Source organism: Marmota marmota, unplaced genomic scaffold, assembly GCF_001458135.2.
Source record: "Marmota marmota marmota unplaced genomic scaffold, marMar, whole genome shotgun sequence".
Lineage (NCBI taxonomy): Eukaryota > Metazoa > Chordata > Mammalia > Rodentia > Sciuridae > Marmota > Marmota marmota.
The window spans coordinates 907,371-931,500 of record NW_025999960.1 but is presented as its reverse complement, the minus strand read 5'-3'; the positions used below and the strand labels follow the sequence as shown (position 1 = coordinate 931,500).

The 24,130-nt window shown below is 33.3% G+C and overlaps 1 protein-coding gene and 1 pseudogene across 3 annotated transcripts in view; both read right to left on the bottom strand.

Annotated features, from left to right (window-relative positions):
* The window catches only part of Ccdc91 (coiled-coil domain containing 91), a 416,145-nt gene that overhangs the window by 376,644 nt on the left and 15,371 nt on the right, over nt 1-24,130 (bottom strand). The window contains exon 1 of one of the 3 annotated variants that reach the window (XM_048802483.1): nt 11,652-11,673. The exons of the other annotated variants lie outside the window; for them this stretch is intronic. The gene's annotated coding sequence lies outside the window, so the exon portion shown is untranslated. Of the gene's footprint in view, nt 1-11,651; nt 11,674-24,130 lie in introns of those variants that run through there. 3 annotated transcript variants of the gene reach the window in all.
* On the bottom strand, nt 12,267-22,595 carry LOC107148836 (annotated as a pseudogene).

The window sequence follows — 24,130 nt, the reverse complement described above, 5'->3', positions numbered from 1 at the left end:
AATCAGTAAGTGGGATGTCATCAAATTAAAAGACTTCTGCACAGCAAAGGAAACTATTAATAGCATGAAGAGAAAGATACGGATTGGGAGAAAATTTTGGCCAGCTACCCTTCTCATAGGAGATTAATATCCAGAATATATCAATAAAGGGGCAAAAGAATTAAAGAACAACTTCTCAAAAGATAAAACTCAAATGGCCAATAAATACATGAAAAAATGTTCAACATTTCTAGCAATTAAGAAAATACAAATCAAAAGTACACTAAGATTACATCTCACTCCAGCCAGAATGGCAATGATCACATCTCCTCCAAGACAATAAATGCTCTCGAGGTTGTGGGAGGAAAAAGTACACCTGTGAATTGTTGATGGGACTAGACTAGTACAACCACTCAGGAAAGAAATAAAGATGATACCAAGAGTGATTCCCCAATAGAACCACCATATGACCTAGCTCTCCTACTACTGAGTATTTTCCCAAAAGATCTAAAATTGGAATACTACAATGATAACAGCCACATCAATGTTTATAGCAGCACAATTCACAATAGCTAAATTATGGAGTCAACCCAGATGCTCAGCATTAGATGAATGGATTAAGAAATTGTGGCATAGGGCTGGCTTTATCTCTCAGTGGTTGAGCACTTGCCTAGCATGTATGAGGCAACAGGTTTGATCATCAGCCCCATCACATAAAAATAAATAAAATAAAAGTATTGTGTCCATCTACAACTAAAAAAAAAAAAAGTTAAAAAAAAGAAATTGTGTCATATACATACAATATAGTTCTACTCAGCCATAAAAAAGGTTAAAATTGTGGCATTTGCGGGTAAATGGATGGAAACGGAGAATATTGTGCTAAGTGAAATTAGCCAAATTCAGAAGCTCAAAAGGTCGAATGTTTTTCCTCATCTGCAGAAGCTAGAGTAAAATAAAGGAAAGGGGAAGGAAGGATAGGATAATATAAAGAACCATTTGAATACAAATTAATAGACAAGCAAAAGGAGTCCTAGTAGAACAGAGGAAGAAGAATGGGAGAAGAGAGGGAAGATGGGAAGCAAAACGGGGAGGGAAGAGAGGAGGATCAGGAACTGAAATCGATTTCCATGCATGTATAAGTTTGTTGGGATGAACCCAACTACTATGCATAACTATAAAGCTCTAATTAAAAAAAAAAAAAGACTGACTCGTAAAATGTTTTTTTAAACCAAGAAGTAAGAATGAAGTTTCAGTTTTGTAAGATAAGTTCTATGGATGGATGATGGTGACAGTGACACATCAGAATTATACTTGATGACACTGAACTATATATTTTATCAAAATTTTTAACAATAAATGAAAATGATACGAAGAGTTGAGGCATATATACTTGATTTATATCCCCCAATGAACTAATGGTGACCTGTTTCAAAGACTTGGTAATTTATAGTGACAGAAGTATATATTTACGAATTTTTCACTATAATCAAGATCAAAACCAAATGTGAGGATAAAAACTAAATAGATATGGAAATTTCTTCATTCCAATCCTGATGTTTTTTGGAGCAGAGTTCAATAATTAGGACAAATTATTATTCTGACAAAATAAATATAATGATTATTTTAATTTCCAGATTAATAGAACCTAGTAAATATTGAGCGGCTGCCCACAACAATTTCCAAAAGAACTACTCATATAGGTCACAAAAGTATATTGCAGATATTGTCACTTAATATAGATTCTTTTGGGATCTCTGTATCAAACAATAACAGTTACAGGGATTTTCTTACCCACAGGAGATGTTCTCTAACATTTCTCACTGAACTATTTAAAAAGATTTCACAGTAACAACAATTAAAAAAAATTATATTGGGAGTTACAAAAAAAATATATGTTGTAAAAATCAATTTACATAAAGTTCAACAACAGGCAAACTAATCTCAGAAGTGAGGATGCAAGGGACTAGAGTGGTGGGGGAAAGACTGGCTGTAAGATAAATGAGGTAAGTTTCTGGGGAAACAATAATGTTTTATTTTTGATTCAAGTATTAATGCACAGGTTTATTTATCAGAACTCAACATACTGTATACCCTTTATCTGTACATTTTATAATATATGAAAATATATGTGCTTTTTTTAATTTGGGGGAGTGGGAGGGAAAAAAAAACTAAAAACTAATTCATAAGATTTATCCCCTGAAACAAAATAATGGTGTTTTTTAACACTGGATTTATTAGCACACAGAGCAGTTTACTGAAAGGTAAATGCTAATTGGTAGCAGAACAAGCACATACTACCATTTGACTAGTCAATAACAGTGGTTTCAATGGTGAATAAAACATCACCACTCTTGATTATTTAAATTAAAACAATTATCTTCCCTCCAGTTAACCCTGGTTTTCCATTTATCTAATTCCTCCCCTCTAATTCAAGTCAATCTAATTTAATTAGATAAAGTCATTATTCTTTATCTATATAAATTATTGTGTGAGAAGCTAAATATAATAAAATATAAAGAACATTTATAGTAACCCCTACCCTCAAGACATTTATAATCTAGTAGAAGATCTTAACAGACTGGTGATGGCTACCAGAAAAGACTTTTTGGTACCTTTCAATTTGAAACTGCAATACAAACCAGTAATTTGAAAAGAAAAAAAAAAGATTTTAAGGAAAACAAAAGAGCAAAAAGTGGCTTGTCTAGACTTATCCCCCACTCTTCACTTTTTTATTAGTAATACAGGAAAATTTCATAAATATCTCTGAATTTCTATATTTCCAAGAAATTTTCAAGTGCAAATACAAAGAGTCTTCTATAGTTTTAAAAATAAAATACAGAGGGCTGGTGCTATAGCTCAGTGGCAGAGTGCTTACCTAGCATGTGTGAGGCACTGGGTTCGATCCTTAGCACCACATAAAATAAACAAAATAAAGGCATTCTGTCTACCTACAGCTACCAAAAAAAAAAAAAATACATAGAAAATCAATGGTCAACATTCGATAGGTGCATTCTAATAAAAGATATCAGTTTGATTCAAACTATTGAGCTCAGGGTACCCCTCAGAATATAGAAAGTCACAAATTTCAATCTTTTCTGGAGTAAATTATCCTGCTTGAAAAACCAAAACTCTAAAGTTAGAATTATTAAGTGACAGAAAACATCACAATCTGAATTCTACTTACACAAAACCACATGGTTTTCAATGCCAAGTTTCTAATTTACAGCTGGGAAAATCACTATTGAAGATAGCTGAGCCTATAACCAATTCACTTAACATAAAACCAGATGTAGACCTGAAATTACATATGACATCTCCAGCCACTCATATAAATAAGAATTATATAAGCTTAAAGACAATAAATTCACCTAGACTTTCCTAAATTTGATCAACCTAACATATCCTAAAATATCTAAAATTCCCAAATAAGTTAGAAGAATAGAAAGAATAAAACATACACATCCTCATTTAAGGACTGCTCAAAAATTACTCACTTATTACACAGAAAATATTTTTTTAAAAAAATCAAGATATTCTAGAACTTGAAATACACCTGCCATTCCAAAAACATGAAAAAACCCACCAGACTTTTAGAATATCAAGTCTTGGCATGCAATCTCAGATTTCTTCCCCAAACAGCTTGTTACAAGTGAACAGGAACAAGCTGTACTGAGGATGTACAAAGATATTTCGTTAGTTGTTTGCCTAATCAGTTATTGAATTTCCTACCATAAGTTAAGAAACCAAATGTAAGTTAACAGGAATCTGTCTGCAACTATAAAATCATTTTACGTTATTTGGCCTCAGAAGTTTAGAGCCTATGGAAAGTCCATTGAAAATTTACCAGGCACATTAATGCTAAAATATTTTGTTTGCCTTGTGAAGCCACATCAGATTCCAACCCATGAAGACAGGATTTCCAGTTTATTTCTCTCAATCCACATGTACAAAATACAAAGTTACAACACAATAAAAGCCTTGTTAAAATTCTGTAATAGTAGCAAAAATATTCACCACAGAGCTCTAATTCTTAGGAATCCCTTAGAGCCTCTGGTCTAGGGTCCCATCCATAATAAACATTTCAACATCTAAATTAAGTACTCACACACCCAGGCTCACGTTGGCACTCCAATATAAGAGTTCTTGCTTTACGATGGACTCAACACTGTAAGTTTAATACATAATGGCATGATTTCTTAAGAAGACTACGATGACAAACACTATGATTATTGCAGAACTTAGTAATTATATCATTCATATTCAATTCTTTACAAAAACTGGCCTCATGCTTCTTTACAGACACCTATTCCAGGTGACTTTAAGAATTTAGATTATCATACAGCACTACAAATTGCTGCAACCTCAACAATTCAGAAACATCAAAATCTCATATTAACTTTTGTCCCTAATAGTGAATACCACTATGCATTAATACTATGCACCCAATGCTATACAGAATTCAAACTGCATGTCTTCACTAACATAGTGAATCAAAGTTTTAAATACTATGAAAAGCCAATAAGCAAAACTATTCCACCAAACATCCTTAACCAGAATATTTGAAGGGTGAAACATTAAGGGTTAACAAAGTTTTCTCACTTAGGCAGAGAAAATTTTTTGAACTTAAGAAGTACTTTCTATAATATACTAGCCAATTTCCCTGCTTTAGGAAATAAATTACAGAATGATCCCAAGTGACATATTTATCTTTTATATGTGAATGGGATATAATCAGGGAATGGACTGGATATGTCCATAGGGTGCACTGAGATGTCCATCTTTCCACTTCTCGCCCTCTCTACTACCACGCAATGTTAAAGTAATACGTGTGGTTAAAGATTCATTTCAAAAAAGAATGAAAAGTTTAGCCTTGGTAAAAAAGTTACCAAAGAAAAGTAAAAATACATATGTTAAGATAAAACTGTTAGTTGACTTAATGAAAAGCTCTAGTCCCACAAAGCCTACAGTAAGTGGCATCTCTTAATTTGCCAACCCAACATCCTTTCCCCCAACCTTCTAGCCTTAAGACCAGGCAATCAACACAGCCTGAGCAAAATAAAAATAAAACATGTGCCCAGTCATAATAATTAATCCAACGAATAGGAAATTGACTCAATCTGGATCAATCATCCCTTCCCTGGGATGTTTCCAAACTAGAGACAAAAGAGGGAAAGCCCCATTTCTTTCTGATCACAAAACTCTCCTCACCTACTAAGCTCTCAACTCAAGTGCTTTATTTTACTTCCTCAAACATGCAAGTTAAGTCCCACTTCAGAAATCTTGCCTGAGCTAGTCCCTGGAATGTTCTTGCCTCCTAATATTTGCATGGCTGGCTATTTTTTCATGTGATTCAGATCCCAGCATTAATGAACCCTTTGGACAAAGGCTTTTCTCAAAAGTAGGAAAATATTTACTGTTGCATCATTCTAATTCTCTGCAAATCACTTATCCCTTTAATTACTTCTTTTTAATACTCATTGCTATATCTCCAGCACCTAGAACCGTGAGTGGCACAGAATATGTACTCTATTCATAATTTTTCATCAGTAAACAAATATAGAGTGAATAGATTAGCCTAAGGCCAAAAGGAGGCAAGGTTCTTATCACAAAGAGAAGCCAGTCAGAAAGAGTGAAGCTATCAGAGAAAGAAGCAAAGAAAAATGTAGAACTATTAGAGGTATCTGAAAGTCTTCAATAATCCCCAAGACATTTTCCAACCCTGTACATAATACAGTTTGATTATTTACATAGGCGGCCTTTAAAATGGTGTATATACATCTCCCTAGGAAAAGGGGGCTGTGTAAAATAATCCATCAGAAGATGAAAAAAAATACCACAACATGTGAAATAAAATACATTTATTTTTGTATTATCCTTTGAAAAGTGCTCTATTTCTTTCTTTCTTGATATACCTACCACTACATTCATATGTGTATGTACAGATAAATATACCCATACTGAGAATGCATTCTGAAAAATGTATTTCTGATAAAATAATAATTAAAAAATCTGGAAATAACCAATGTTAATAATCAAATTAGTTTTTCTCTAGCTAACAGGTTTCAGGTTTTTTACATGTATAACTAAAACATTTCTAAACTATGTTTAACGTATATTTGGTGTTCAAGTACTTATAAATATGCTGAATACACAAACTAACCCTTTATGGCTCTGGATCTTAGACAAAGAAAAGCTTAAAATGGGCAGATTTCAAATCTGTATAAAAATTACTTTCTAAGATTTATACCTGATAAGAAGTCAGTACTACATATCCAACTATATTTCCCACTTCTGGTCAGGTTGAAGCACAAGCCTGATAACCATTAAAAAGGATACTTAGGACAAGATTTCTGCATTTTGAGGTAATCTATATAACAAATATTAACTGAGGGAACATTAAGAGCAAGGATTGCAGTGAAAAATTAAATTTAGCTATTATCTCCTTGGAGATCACAGTTTAATAGAAAGAAAGGCTTACAAGTTATGGTAAACACAACATGTCTATGAACATGACACAATGACAATAGAGAACAATGATGATTTACTCTGCATGGATGAGGATATCTAATTTGAATACAGAAAAATAAGTAACAGCTAATTTTCCTGTTATGCAAAAAAGATAAGGGCATTCAGATCTGCAGGGTCAGTTATACATAGTATAAAAAGCCCAAAATACCACAAATAATGTGGGATTTTTAGATAATAAGGTACCTACGGTAGAAGAATACCTACAAAGCTACTAGACAGCTGGCTTACCAACTATATTAAAAATGGTCATGCTAAGGAGTTGGACCCACTGAATAATAAAAATAATCACTTTTTATAGTATATAACTTTTTACCAGACACATATCTAAAACATCAAAACACTATTATTTTTAATTCCTGGATGATTCCTAACATCATATCGTCTTTTTCAATAGAGAAACTTAGTCTAGAGAGAGATCAAGTAATTTCCTAAAATCACACCTGCATTAGTGGCAGTGATAGACATCACTATAAGACTCTGAGAAGGAGTGAGATAAGTACTTTGAATAGGTGACATGTATTTTGGGGAAATGGCTATAAGGTAATGTGAATGATGGTGTGAAAGCAGAATTGGGTAGTTTTAGGGAAATCAATGCAACAGAAAAATGCAATCATCCAAGTTGAGCTACCTAAGAAATGAGACTAAGAAAAGGAAACCTTAAGAATCCCATTCATTTTGAAGCTTAAATGAGTGGACAATAAAAGCAAATCTAGGTGAAATGAAGCACATAGAATGGAGTAGATGGGGTATAATACATACAGGTTAGTCAATGTAGACACATTGAAAGCAAGGTTTCAATAAAAGAAAGACCAAAAAGGAAAAGGTTTAATAGGAAGTTGACTAGAAAGAGGCAGAGTTCAAAAGAGAAGTGTAGAGTAGTGCTAACATAATGTTTTCTCTGATATAAAGAGGCTGACTCATAGTGGGGTAGAGAGGGCGAACATGGAAAGAATAGATGAATTCTAGATAGGGAAGAGGGGTGGGAAGGAAAGGGAGAGGCAGGGGATTAGCAAAGATGGTGGAATGTGATGGACATCATTATCGAAAGTACATGTATGAAGACATGTAATGCAAAAAAAAGTACATATATAAAGACATGAATTAGTGTGAACATACTTTATATACAAAGATATGAAAAATTGTGCTATATATGTGTAATAAGAATTGTAATGCATTCTGCTGTTATGTATTTTTAAAAATATATCAATTAAATTTTAAAAAATCATCAATATTTATCAGCAATTAAAAATTTAAACCAGTACAACAGATCTACACCAAGGAAGATTATAATGAAAATGCCTAGCATATAGAATAAGGATAAAATATTAAAAGCCGCAAGAGAGAGGAATCAGATCACATATAGGGGGAGACCAATTTGTAACTGAGCAGATTTTTCAATCCAGACCCTCAAAGCCAGGAGACTGTGGAACAACATATACCAAGCTCTCGAAAGAATATGGATGACAACCAAGAATCTTATATCCAGCAAAACTAAGCTTTAGATTTCATGATGAAATAAAAACTTTCCATGATAAACAAAAGTTAAAAGAATTTACAACTAGAAAGCCTGCAATAAAGAATATCCTCAGCAAAATATTCCACGAAGAGAAAATGAAAACCAATGATGAAAATCAGCAGAAGCAGGTACACTAAAGGAAAATCTAATCAGAGGAGAAACCAAGTCATGTTAAATGCCAAAAATAAGTAAAAATGGCTGAAAATACAAATCATGTCTCAATAATAACCCTGAATGTTAATGGCCTAAACTCACCAATCAAAAGAAATGGACTAGCAGATTGGATCCCAAAAAAAAAAAAAAAAAAAAAACACCCAACAATATGCTGCCTCCAAAAGACTCCTCTCATAGAAAAATACATCCACAGACTGAAGGGGTTGTGAAAAAGTATACCACTCACATGGACTGCAGAAGCAAGCAGGAGTTTCCCTCCTCATATCAAAAAAAAAGTAGACTTCAAGGTAAAGTCAACCAAAAAGAATAAAGAAGGATACTACATACTGCTCAAGGGAACCATGCACCAATAAGACTTAACAATTATACATATATAGGCCCCAAACAATGGAGCAGCTATATTCATCAAACAAACTATTCTCAAGTTCAAGAGTCAACAGATCACAACACAATGATTTTGGGTAACTTTAACACACCTCTCTCACCACTAGATAGATCTTCCAAACAAAAGCTGAACAAAGAAACTACAGAACTCAATAATAATACAATCAATAACATAAGACTTAACTGACATAAATAGAATATTCCAACCTTTAACGAGAGAATATACTTTCTTCTCAGCAGCACATGGATCCTTCTCTAAAATAGACCATACACCATGCCACAAAGCAACTCTTAGCAAATATAAAAATGTAGAGATACTACCCTGCATTCTATCATATCATAATGGAATGAAATTAGAAATCGATGATAAAATAAGAAATAAAATCCACTCTAACACCTGGAAACTAAATAATATGCTACTGAATGAACAATGGGTTACAGAAGACATCAAGGAGAAGATAAAAAGTTTTTAGAGGTGAATGAGAACACAGATACAACATATTGAAATCTCTGAGACACTATGAAAGCAGTTCTAAGAGGAAAGTTCATTGCATGGAGTTCATTCCTTAAAAGAAAAAAAAAAGTCAATATAAATGACTTAACACTACATCTCAAAACCCTACAAAAAGAAGAACAAATCAACACCAAAAATAGCAGAAGACAGGAAATAATCAAAATCAGAGCTGAAATCAAGGAAATTGAAACAAAAGAAACAACTGAAAAACCTGACAGAACAAAAAGTTGGTTCTTTGAAAAAATAAATAAAACTTACAGACCCTTAGCCATGCTAACGAAGAGAAGGAGAAACTCAAATCACTAAGATACATGATGAAAAAGGAAATATCACAAGAGACACCACAGAAATACAAAAGATCATTAGAAATTATTTTGAAAACCTGTACTCCAATAAAATAGAAACTATCGAAGGCATTGACAAATTTCTAGAGTCATATAATTTGCCCAAATTGAATCAGGATGATATACAATTTAAACAGATCAATTTCAAGGGACAAAATAATAGATGCCATCAAAAGTCTACTAACCAAGAAAATCCCAGGAATGGAAATGAGGAAAACGACCCCATTTACAATAGCCTCAAAAAAATAAAAATAAAATAAAATACTTGGGAATAAACTTAACAAAACAGGTAAAAGATCTACATAATGAAAATTACAGAACCCTAAAGAAAGAAGTCAAAGAAGACCTTAGAAGATGGAACTATCTACCTTGCTCTTGGATAGGCAGAATTAATATTATCAAAATAATCATCCTACCAAAAACACTATACAGATTTAATGCAATTCCGATCAAAATCCCAATGGCATTCCTCATAGAAATAGAAAGAGCAGTCATGAGATTCATCTGGAAAAATAAGAGACCCAGAATAGCTAAAGCAATCCTTAGCAGGAAAATTGAAGCAGGTGGCATCACTATACCAGACCTTAAACTATACTACAGAGCAATAGAAACAAAAACAGCATGGTATTGGCACCAAAACAGACAGGTAGACCAATGGTATAAAATAGAGGACACAGAGAGTAACCCACAAAACTACAATTATCTTATGTTAGACAAAGGTGCCAAAACATACATTGGAGAAAAGATAGCCTCTTCAACAAATCGTGCTGGAAAAACTGGAAATCCGTATGCAACATAATGAAATTAAACCCCTATCTCTCACCATGCACAAAACTCAACTCAAAGTGGATCAAGGACCTAGGAATTAAACCAGAGACACTGTGTCTAATAGAAGAAAAAGTAGGCCCTGATCTTCATCATGTAGGGTTAGGCCCCAGCTTCCTTAATAAGACTCCTATAGCGCAAGAATTAAAATCAAGAATCAATAAATGGGATGGACTCAAACTAAAAAGTTTCTTCTCAGCAAAAAAAAAAAAAACAATCTGTGAGGTGAATAGAGGGAGGTGAATAGAGGTAATCTACCTCTTAGGAGCAAATCTTTACCCCTCACACATCAGATAGAGCACTAATCTCTAGGGTATATAAAGAACTCAAAAAGTTAAACATGAAGAAAACAAATAACCCAGTCAACAAATGGGTCAAGGATCTAAATAGACACTTCTCAGAAGAGTATATACAATCAATCAACAAATATATGAAAAAAATGCTCATCATCTCTAGCAATTAGAGAATGCAAATCAAAACTACTCTAAGATTTCATCTCACTCCAGTCAGAATGGCAGCTATTATAAAGACAAACAACAATAAATGTTGGCAAGGATGTAGGGGAAAAGGTATACTCATACACTACTGGTGGGACTGCAAATTGGTGCAGCCAATATGGAAAGCAGTATGAAGATTCCTTGGAAATCTAGGAATGGAACCACCATTTGACCCAGCTGTCCCTCTCCTCGGTCTATACCCAAAGGACTTAAGAACAACATACTACAGGGACACAGCCACATCAATGTTTACAGCAGCACAATTCACAGTAGCTAAACTGTGGAACAAACATAGATGCCCTTCAATAGATGAATGGATAAAAAAATGTGGCATATATACACAATGGAATATTACTCAGTAATTAAAGAGAATAAAACCATGGCATTTGCAGGTAAATGGATGGCACTGGAAAAGATAAAGCTAACTGAAGTTAGCCAACACCAAAAAAAACAAATGTAGAATGTTTTCACTGATATAAGGAAGCTGATTCATAGTAGGGTAGGGAGAGGGAGCATTGGAAGAATAGAGGAACTCTAGACAAGGCAGAGAGGTGGGAGGGTAAGGGAGGGGGTTAGAAATGAAGATGGAATGTGAGGGACATTATTATCCAAAGTACATGTATGAAGGCACAAATTGGTGTGAATATACTTTGTATACAACCAGAAATATGAAAAATTGTGCTCTATATATGTAATAAAAATTATAATGCATTTCATTGTCATATAAAAAATTAATTTAAAAAAATTTAAACCAAGTAAATAAAATAAATCTCTGTAAATCTTCACAAATAAAAAACAAATGGAAATTAATAGATATATTTTTCATGCAGAAAATCTTAATAATTTATGTAGCTTCTTTACCCTCAAGGAAGTAGAAAATAACTTCTCACCTCTAAGTGTGGTCTCAGTAGTGACTTCCTTCCAAAGAGTACAACATATTATAGAGGAAAAGAGGAACAATTTCCCAATGGAAAAGCCTGACAAAAAAACACCTCAGTCAAAAGATCAGAGTCAACATTAATAGTAAGTACGTCATGTTAATAGTATGTACTCAGAAACAATGTGATGAAATGGCACTTTACCTCTGCGTCTTCCTCCAAACCCCATAACTTCAATCTAATCTTGAAAAAACCATCAAACCAATTTTGACTAAAGAGCAATCTATAAAATGCCTGACTAATTCTGCTCAAATCTATCCAAATCATCACAAATCATTTTTTGCAAATATAAAACCACTCTAAATTAAAAAAGTAATTTTCTAAAATTAGGCTAAGAGTAAAACCATACAACATCATTAATATTAAAGGGATGTATAGACAGAGGAAAATACATCAATAAAAGAAACTTAAAAGGAATGATCAGAAATATAGAAAGATATTTTATAATAAGGTGATAATTTCATCTCCTTTAGGTATATACTCAGAAACGGATTGCTGAATCATATGGAAGTTCTATTTTTAATTTCTTTATGAACTTCCACACTGTTTTACACAATGGCTATATCAATCTACATTCTCTACAACAGTGTACGAGGGTTCCCTTTTCTCCATGCTCTTGTTATTTCTTGTCTTTGTTATAACAGTCATTTTTACAGGCTGAGATGGTATCTTGTAGTGGCTTTAATTTTAGTTTTCTTGATGATTATTGATACTAAGTACTTCCATCTTATTCTTCTGTGGAGAAATCACTGTTCAGGTTCTTTCTCCCTCTTTTTCATGGGATTATTTGTTTTTCTGCTATTGAGTTATACTAGTTCTCTGTGAATTTAGGATATTAACCCCTTATCAGACATATGGTTTGTAATTATATTTTATCAGTTCATAGTTTGCCTTTTCATTTTGTTTTTTCCTTTGCTGTGAAGAACTTGTGAGATTAATACTCTAGTGAGGTATAGGTGGTAAAGATTTTCTCCCATTCTGTAGCCTCTCTCTTCATGTTCTTAATTTTTAAAACGTACATATAAACAGAGACAGAGAATGAAATAGATACTACAAGACAGGAGGAAAGAGGTAACTGGGAGATACAGTTCAAAGGATACAAAACTAAAGATGTATAGGATAAACAAGTGATGTATAGGATAAACTATGATCTAATATACAACAAAAGAACTAAATTAATTGTACTGTGTTAGAAATTTTAGATTTTAGCTGCTGTTGTTACAAATGAGTATGTGAGATGATTGATATATTAATCTACTACTGTAACCATTTTATTATCTGTAAGTATCCTATAACATCAGTTGCATACTTCAAGCTTTACTCAACAAAAAAGAAAAATAATAAAGGAAATAAATGAGGAAGGAGAGAATTATTTCCAGGCAATAATAAAGAACAAGTGTACAAAGACAGAAATAGGTCTAATAGAATCAACAAAAATGAGGAATGATGAGGATCATTTGGATTTATGAGCTCATCAGTTTTGAAAAAGAGAGAAATAAGTTCAGTGAAGCTACAAGGCCAAAAGGTAAGTCAAAATGTGGTTTATGATGCCTTATGAGTCATGACTTTATGAATCTTTTAAAAGATTCTACTAGTTTCTATCTTCCACCTTCCTTGAATACACATCCACTTAGTTTCTAAAACCTAATCCTACATGGAAGTGCTGTAACAACATATTAGAGATTAGAAATGCTATAAAATCTTGAGATGCATCAGATATAACATTTTCATCTGGAAATTAACAAAAAATTCCAAATTCAAACTGGCTTAAATAATAGGAAATATATGAATAGTATCTCATAACAAGAAATCCATAGGTAAAAGTGGGTCTAAGCACTACAAGTCAGAGCTTTGAAAGTTCTCTGATTCCTTAAGATCGGGCCTTTTATATAAGTATCTTCATGTATACACTAATAGCAAGACATCAGAAATATTTTAAGACTGTGATCTGCATATCCTTGAAACTTTCCACCAGGAAATAAAGGGAATTATCATATTTTATTTAGACTTCTAAGAATCAATCCTAGAATGTAGAATGAGGTCCCCTTTCCCTGAGTCATGGAAAGGAGAGCTACATACCTAAATAAGAGGGGATCCATTAGAAAGATAGTGAGGAGATGGTTAATGTTAAAAGTCAACACAGTTTTCCTAGATTGAGAACTTTTAAAAATTACTCTAATACAATGAAAAATAGGCTTGAACAAAATAAGGGCAACATAATGTCCTCCTTCAACCTCAAAGACTATCAGTACAATTTGACAGGTCAAATGGGGAAATACTGTCAGAATTTCTAAGCTTTTCTCATCACTTTTATTTGTATTGCAAAGATAAAATGTGTTTGGGTATTTTCAAACCAGAAACCTATTATATTTTTAACTTTAAATTCTTATTTTAACGGGGACAAAAGATCCCAAAATAGTGGAAAGAACACTAGACTTGGAGTCAAGTACTAGGTCTAGTCCTAACTCTTCCACTAAATTACAGTGTTATCATAGATGTCACTTAATGTACCTAAGGTTCATATTTCTCCTATGTTAACAAGTAAGGAGAGGTGATCTCTCAAGCTGAGAGATCTTACTTCTGATTAAGCTTATTTCTGATTAATTCTAAATTAGAAATAACACTCACTTATTAACTGAAAGATTTATGTAGACTATTTTAACTTGTAATTCTGGACTAGCCAAATTCTAAAGATCTTTTCCAAGACTATGGGCTGATGACACATGAAGTTTTTTCCTAAAAACTTCACTTTCACAAAAACTTTCACTGTGGCCAGAAATGTAAACAGCATGATGTTACAGCTTCTGAAATAACTCAAAAATTTAATTCAATTTCTCTTTAAACCCAAATTCATTATTAAAAGGTTGCAGTATACCTTCAGATGCAAACCCTTACTGCTGGATAGAGGAACGGAAAATGACAAGAAACCTAACCACTTTGAAATTCAATTAAAGACAAGATTTCTAACCACTAAGCCTAAATGAGGAAGAAGATGGAAATCAAATCACAATGAAAAAACTGGAATTAAAGTCACAATCAAAAATGGAAATTTCTATACAGAGTGAGAAAGAAGCAGGGGCAGGGGCAGGGGAACTACTTCCCCAAAGCCAGAATGTATGCCTAGAAGAAATTAAACCTAAAAGTCTCCTGGGTTTCTCTTAAAGACTGTTGATTTACACAAAATAGATAGGAATAATTTCCAAAAATAGGTTGGTGACAGTGAAAAATGGGATAGGAAACCATTACCATGCCCTCTCAGAACCTTAGATTAACAGATTTTGGCAAAGCAGACACAAAATCATATGGGACGACTTTGGATGAAACCTGATGACTTTAGCCAACAGTATTATGACCTGAAGTTGGTTCATCTCAAAATTATTAGTAATGAAAAATACTTACACAGGATACACATGACTGCCAGGAAAAAAAAATACACTTCTTTGAAACAGTTTTTTTAAAAACAACAAACCACCCACAGAAACCACATGGGCACAAAATGAAATGATTCTGGTCACTGATTTGTGGAGTACTTAAGCACTCCACAAGTGAAAAATTCAGCTTTAGGCTCTTTTTATGAGACTAGAAGATCATCCATAAAAATACCTGATTTGGAGTTACCAAGAAGTCAACACAAACATATCTCTAATGATCTAAGTTGCAAGATAAAGTCATTTTCTCCAAGGAGAACTTTACAGTTTTAAGAAACTACTTTTACTTCTCTTAAGAAGATATTTCTTTTCCTCATAGTAAAAATCTAAAGCTTAAAATCTGGTTCTCAAAATAAAATGAATAAAATCTTACTCAAAGTGCTTAACATTATAATAGTAATGATCTGTAAGTTTACAACTCCTAAAATGGTCAGTTTCAAAACCAAGACTCCCTGTTATCAGTACCATCATCATTAATGGTGGCAGTATCATGAATTTGATACTCTAATAAAACATTATATCAAATACATATTTAAAGGTAAGTTTTAAAAGAGGAATGAATAAATATAGAGGAAGGAATAGTGTCCAGGAAACAGGCAAAAGAAGGCAGGAAATGAGTGGCAGGTAGCTGCTTTGGAACACTAGAAACTAGGCCAGGAACACTGAACAAATAAAGAGAACCAGAAAGCAAAGCCAAATGAAACCAAAACACCAGCAGGTAGCACTGCCTAGGGTAACATGCAAATTCTATCTAAGAATTCATTTAGACATGGAAATATAAGAGGAGTACTAGATATGGTAACAAAAAAATTGAAAATCTATTTTTAACCTCAGTATCATGAAAAGACCATTCACTCCTCTGAGTAAATAAGAAAAGAAAAGAAAAAAAACTTATTTAACCTTGGCCCACATGTACTGTCCCTACAGGAGATAAGAACACATTAAAAGCCCAGCACCAGGCAAGAGCTACAAGTTCACACCTATCTACACACACACTCTTTACTATGCTTTTAATTTCCTAAGACAATGTCATAAAAATGGAATTTTTTTCCTTCTGTCTTGGCTATATGTAAGGTACTGATTTTTTCCTTGAACACGCTAGCAAAGTTCAACTTGTCAGAGCCTGCATAACCTTAAAGAACACATATAATTTCCAAAAGAAATAAAAGAAGAATGGAAAAATAGGTAAGTTTCCAAAAGAAACTATTTAAAATTATACATATCTATAGTCCTCATCCTGTAGAGATGATGTTACTGGCGATATTTGTTACCACCTGCATCCTAAAAAGACCATAGTATTAAGAGCTATCCAAATGTAATTATAGATATCTTATACAATGTAGCTCCAACACAACAAAAGAATAATAATGCCAAGCATGGAAAAGCCCGGGATTGTCACCTACACAAAAAGAATACTGTTCTGAAGAAAAACGAGATTAGAATCATTTCATAAAACGTAGAGGGAAATCTTATAACTTTATAAAGCTAACTAACCAAACAGCAAAATAATTTTACACCAAAATTCTTCATGTTATGGGTAAAACTACATGTTTTCTAAACAGTTGCTAAATACAATGATATATTATGATACATAAATTAGTAATGTCTGGTTTCTCAAGGCTTACTAAGGGTAGGAAGTGATAGGTCTGAAACATGGGAAATCCCCAAAGTATAAGATGAATATCCTCAGAGTATAAATTTTATGCACAGATTTAATGACAGGTTAAGGGAAGAGTTTTACTTAATATACCATATAAATTATAAAGCAGAATAAAAGATGAATAGAGCAAATGCATAATTGAATTGCACATTCCCTACATATCACCAGTAGCTTAACACGCAAATAGATATCTTCACAACAACTCACACTCAACTCACAGTCTCTTCTGCAATGTGGTTACTTAAATATAAAAGCACAATAAAGGCTGGAGGAAATTTTAAACTACAGTACACAAATAGCATTCTACTTCCAACAAAAATGGAAACAGAGGAACTAGATTAACTTCCCATCTAAAACAACCAGAAAACTGAACAAACTATATGAAATAATGGTTTTCAAATTTTGGGCATCAGGACAGAATTTTAATTCCTGAAAGAAAAGAAACTGCCAAGCTTGCAAACTAACCAAGAGCACATGATGGGGGAGTTTAAGCAAAGCTGGTCTCTCGTTGAGTTGAGTACACAGAGCTAAGAATTTACAAAGCATCTAGAATCTGCAAGGCTAACAATCTGAATTTAAGGTTCCAAAGACAGAAAGATCTTACCAAATTTGGGGCTGAGTACCAAACTATTCACATGAGAGAGAAAATTACCCAAAGATGAGGAAAACACACACACACACAAATGGAAAGAACAATACTAGAAGCTGAAATACTGCTGACAGTAGTCTGTATTCCTACCAGTAAAAGTCCACAAACGTTATAATACATGATGGAGTCCTCAGAAGGGTATCTCTTTAATCTCAGGAGGGGCTATACTAGAATTAAAAGGAAGGTTGTTCTGGAAGGACACTAACATATCTTAAAAGTAAGGTTCGAAATATTCCAACAGATTCCAGGTGATACAATGAAGAGTCAGAACAAAACACAATTCTACTTAAAATAATACAACAAAATTCAGCAATCAAGAAGATACAATTCAAAAATATCTGGCCTATAATCAAAAATTAAATGCAAGCTGGGAACAGAAGCACATGCCTATAATCCCAGCGACTCCAGAGACTGAGGCAGGAGGATTGACAGTTCAAACCCAGCCTTATCAATTTAGCAAGGTCCTAAGCAACTAAGCAAGACCCTATCTCTAATACTCTAATAAAATATAAAAAAGGGCTGGGGACATGGCTCGATGGTTAAGTGCCTCTGGGTTCAATCCCTGGTTCAAATAAAAAAAAAAAGTTAAACACATATAAAGAATCAGCAATGAAAAATAACAAGATCATGGCATTTGCAGGGAAATGGATGGCATTAGAGTAGATTATGCTAAGTGCCGAATATTTTCTCTGATATAAGGGGAGTGACATAAAATGGGGTAGGGAGGAAGAGCATGAGAAGATTACCACTAGATAGGGAAGAGAGGTGGGAGGGAAAGGGAGAGAGAAAGGGAATTGCATGGAAGATGGAAGGAGACTCTCATCGTTATACAAAATGCATGTATGAAGATGTGAGAAGAAAAAAAAGAATTGCATCATCTTAGATTGGGTAGAAAGAAGTGATGAGAGGGGAGGGGAGGGAAGGAGAGGGAAAAGGGGGAAAGGAAGGACAGTAGAATGAAATAGACATTATTATTGCTGTGTGTATATATGTGACTGCATGACCAATGTGATTCTGCAACCTGTACACTCAGAATAATGAGAAATTATATCCCATCTGATTCAAATGTATAATATGTCAAGGTCATTGTACTGTCATATATAACTAATTAAAACAAATTTTTAAAATTTTTAAAAAAGAATCAGGAAAACATGACCTATTACCAGACGATAAATCACTCAGTAGAAACAGACACAAACATGAGAAAGAAGCTATTATTAATATGTTTTATATCTTAAGAAACAAAAAGGACAAGAGGTATGGAAGACATGAAAAAGACTAAAATGGAATTTACAAAGAAGAACTTCTAAAACAAAAAAAGTGAAGGACAGAATTAATAGCAGATTAAACATTGCAGAAGATCATGAAGTTAAAAAAAAAAAAAACAGCAATAGTGACTATTCAAAATGAAGTACATAGAGGAAAAAAAATACCAAGAAAAAACATGGAAAAATTTCAACTGGACTAAAACATGTTCAACTGGAGGTCATCCCCCAAAATGGAATACAGAACCAATTATTTGAAGAAATATTGTTGAAAATTTTCTAAATTTCAGGAAGCTATAAACCATGAGATCCAAGAAACCAAACAGCAGCCAAGGAGACTAAACATAAAGAAACTGTGCCAATGTATATTATATTCTACTTGCAGAAAGCAAATAAAAGAGAACATTTTTAAATAAGTCAGAAAAAAGAACACATTACATAAAAAGAATTAAAATAAAAATAAAAGTAGAAATCTTTTCAGAAATCTTATAAACCAAAAGACAATGGAGATATATCATTAAAGTATTAAAGGAGAAAAATATAAGGCAGGGTAAAAATTCTTTGTCAACAGAAAATATCTATAAAATTTGAAGAGGAAACAAAGATTTTTTTTCAGACAAACAAAAGGTGAAATAATTACTTGCTATCAGATCTGCACTAAAAAAAATATTTTAAAGAAATTTCTTCAAGGGAAGAAAAATGAGAACCAATTGAAATTTGGATCTTCACAAAAGGAATCAGGAGTACCAGAAATGGTAAACATGTAGATAAATACATAAATTTTTAAAAGAAAACTGACTATATAAGACAAAAATAATAATAATGCATTGTTGGCTTCATAGAGGATAGAATGTATAGAATTAGAAATAAAGTATATGTCAATACAATAAAAATGAGAAATAAAACAGAAATATATTAATCAAAGTTCTTAAACCATATATAAAATGGAATAATAATTATAAGTAGTCTAATAAGTGAAAGATATACTTATTATAGACCCTAGAGCATATAATTAATTAGTTAATTAGTGAAAATATATATCTAGGAAGCCCACAGTGGGCAAAAAATGAAATCATTAAGGAAAGGGAAAAAGTTTGAACTGCAATATGTAAGGAAAAAGGGAAGAATGGAAAAGATGAGAAAAGGGAAATAACTAGCAAAATGTTACATTTAAATTCAATCATAATCAATGCATCAAATATAAATTAAAAGCAGGTAAATTAAAAGCAAGTATTCCAGAATAAATGAAAGAGTAGGACTCAACGGTACTACATAAACATGAAACTCACCACTTCAACTATAAAGACAAAAAAAAATGAGAGAGAAAAACCTAGAGGGCTGACAAGACATGCCATATAATTACTAATCAAACAAAAGATGAATTACATATATTCACTCAGGTAGGTTAGGCCTCAGATAAAGAATATTACTAGACAGACATTTCATATTGCTAGTTTTATTCGTCAAGAAGACTTTTTTTAATTTAAAGAAAAAATTTATTGAAGATTTGAAAAACAATTCCTAAAAGATTTGACTTTTCCAGAAAACTGTAGCTACACAATGCATTGCACCTATCATATTAAAACGTGCGTAAGACACAAATACAAAAACCATGAAACAAGCCACCATTCTTCAATAATTTGAGCAAAGATATAATATCTAAGGAACAACATGGATGACTTGCGAAGGATGGGCTCTTTACTTTAAGCACCATTAAAAAAAAAAGGAGCACAAATGGATAAGTGTGTTCAGTTACATTCACTGAATTGAACCTCTGGCACTAGGAATCAGAGCATTTTGTCATATAGCATTAACACATATTATAAAAGTGCATAGTGTCAAAGGAATAGAACCACCAGCATTCAAAAGCAGCTCTGAGGCAAACATTCTACAGCAAGTCTCTCTGTTGTCCATCATTGAATACACTGGTGGCAACTCTGAAGTGAAATTAAAAGAAAGGAAAAAAGGAGCAGTAACCCCTTTTATTTTCTGTTTAAATTCAAACAGAAGATAAACATCAATTCTGTTATACACTAACATCTTCAAAGTACATCATTTGTATAAGAGAAAGACTAAGAACAAAAATTGTGTTTACAGAGATCCAAACACAAGTGAATGAAGAACATCTCCTCACACTGCTTTCCGATGGTATTCAGGAGGCGTGACTTCATAATTGCTGACACTAAACAAAGTTGCAGAATTCTTTGCCAGGTACTTGAGGAAATCATAAAGATAATTCAGTAATAAAGCAAGGCTCTTCTCATCCAGAGGTGTATAGGACAACATTGCTCGAATTCGTACAAACAATCTCAGTAGACGCTGCGTTCCATTCACCTGGGCATGGGTGCATCAGGATGATCTGCAAGGATTTCAGTATACTGTGGTCTCTCACATTTGTAGAGCAGCTGAGTGCCCAGCATTACATTGAAGTATTCTTTTATTCCTGCCACAACTTCATTAAAAGCATACTCCTTATTATCTGTGTTTACTCGAGATTTCTTGTAATTTGCATAATCCTCAAGAATAGAATCCATATTTTTCTTGCAGGAAGATAAAAGAGCTGTTTTTGTCTGGTAATTAAGTCCCAGTCATCATCAAGCCCTGGTTTTAGCTCTTAAGGAATCTTCACTTTAACTTCAACTATGTTCATAAATGTTTCTTCATTTTCAACAGTAGGATCTACCTGGGCCCTTTTCTTCCGAGGAGGCTGACATGTCTCATTGGTACTACCATCATCTCCATTTCCAGGTGTTTTCTGTTTGTTCTTTTTGGTTTTTCACTTCAACATTTTTCTGTTGCAACCAGATGTCTTCTTTCCTGGAGCAGCCCCTCTCATGTTCCCCTCTGCATATTGCTCCTGGATTGGCTTTTTGGAGTTCTCCCTGTTTCTGCAGATTGGTGTCCACGTACTTGAGCACTCTGCTCTCTGGAACCCATTCATCCCAATTTTTATTCCAACCACTGTAATGTATAAAGTATTTCACTTGTTTGTCCTTTGTGGCAACCTTAACGCATTCTGCTTCATAAAGGAGAGGCTCATGAAAGCACAGCACTAACACACCCTCCTGGAATTTCAGCTTTGGGTCCTGCTTGGGCACCATTTATAATGATTTGCCGCCTCCTCCTTCTCCCACCACCCCCGAATACCGCCTCCTACTCTCTACCCCACCCAACTTCGCATCAGGCACACTGTCAGGCACAGCCGGCTCTACATCCTGGGCCTCATTTTTCGTCAAGAAGACATTAAAACCCCTGAACATGCATGCATCTACAAAAGAAACTTCAAACTGCATGAAACAAATATGCTATAAGGGGGTGGCATCAAAACAGAGAAGATGACCAAGGTAATAGAACACAATGCACAGAGATAAATCCACAAACCTATAGCCCTCTGATATTTGACAAAGGTGACAAACATGTAGTTATTTTGGAGAAAAGATAACTTTTTTAAAAATGGTGCTGGGATAACTGAATAGCTGTATGTAGAAAAATGAAATTAGACACCTATCTCTCACTCTGCACAAAACTCAAATCGAAATGGCTCAAAGGCTTAGGAATTAGAACAAAAACTTTACAACTGCTAGAAGAAAACATAAGGTCAACAATACTCCATCATATAGGTACTTGCACCAACTTCCTTAATTAATAAGACCCCCAAAGTGCAAGAAGTAAAACCAAGAATCAATAAGTGGGATGCCATCAAATTACAAGGCTTCTGCATAGCAGCTGAGTAGAGCCATTAAGAGCATGAAGGAAACCATTAAGAGCATGAAGAGAAAGACTACAGAATGGGACAAAATTTTGGCCATAGGGGATTAATATCCAGAATATACAAAGAACTTAAAAAACTTAATACCAAAAAAACAAATAACATAATAAATGGGCAAAAGAACTAACCAGAAACTTCTCAAAAAATGACACCCAAATGGCCAATAAGTACATTAAGAAAATGTTTAATATCTAGCAATCAAGGAAATACAAATCAAAACTACACTAAGATTTCATCTCACTCCAGCCAGAATGGCAATGACCAAGAATACGAGAACAATAAATGATAGCAGGGTTGTGGGGAAAAAGTAAACTTGTGAATTGTTGGTAGAACTAAAGAGTAGTACAACCATTCAGGAAAGAACTGAAGATAATACCAAGAGTGATTCCTCAATGTATCCACCATAAGGCCCAGCTCTTTGGGTATTTTCCCAAAAAAATCTAAAAGTGGCATACTACAGTGACACAGCCACTGTTTACAACAGCACAATTCACAATAGCTAAATTATGGAGTCAACTCAGATGCCCAGCATTAGATGAATGGATTAAGAAATTCTGACACACACACACACACACACACACACACACACAAAATGGAGTTCTACTCCATGGCATTTGCTGGTAAATGTATAGAAATGGAGAATATCATGCTAAGTGAAATTAGCCAAACTCAGAAGCTCAAAAGGTCAAATGTTTTCTCTCATCTTCAGAAGCTAGAATAAAATAATGGAAAAGGGGAAAGAAGGGTAGGATAACATAAAGAACCAATCAAATACAAATTAATAGACAAGCAAAAGAAAGTCTAGTAGAGTAGAAAGAGGAGAATGAGAAAGGGAAGGGAGGACAGAAAGAAAAAGGGAGAGGGAAAAGGGGAGGATCATGAACTGAAATCAATTTGCATGCATGTATGAGTTTATTGGGATGAACCCAACTACTAATGTATAACTATAAAATTCAAATAATAAAAAAGAAGCTTCAAAATGCATAAAACAATGAGTGATAAAACCAAGAAGACAGACAAATCAACAACCACTGGTAGAGACTTTTACACTTCCAAGTAATTTAATGATAAAATAAGTAGAAATACACACACACACACACACACACATATATATATATACACATACATACTATATATATATTAATTTAAAAATAATGTACATATATATTTTATATATACTATATATCACATATTTTACAACTATTAAATATTCTATATATATATATTTTCTTTTACATGTATACATACGTATGCATTCATTTAGAAGACTTAAACAGTATTATCAAATATGATCTAGTTGACATTTCTAAAAAAATTCTACCCAATCGGGGTAGATTAGGCATTCTTTTCAAGTGCATATCAAACTTTCAAAAATACATGATATTCTGAACCATAAAACAAGTCTCAATTAATTCAAAAAACTGATATTATAAAAATTATCTTCTCTAATCACAGAAAAAAATGTTAAAGAAGTCTAGAAAGTACTAAAATAAAAAAAACTCTTCTAAATAAACCATTATAATTTATAAGATAAATTAGAAGATATTTTGAAGTAAATAAAATTGAAAATATGTGGACTGCAATGAGCATAATGCTTTAAAAGAAATTTATAAATATCAGATGCTTATATTTGGTGAAAAAAAAAAAGACTCCATAAGTG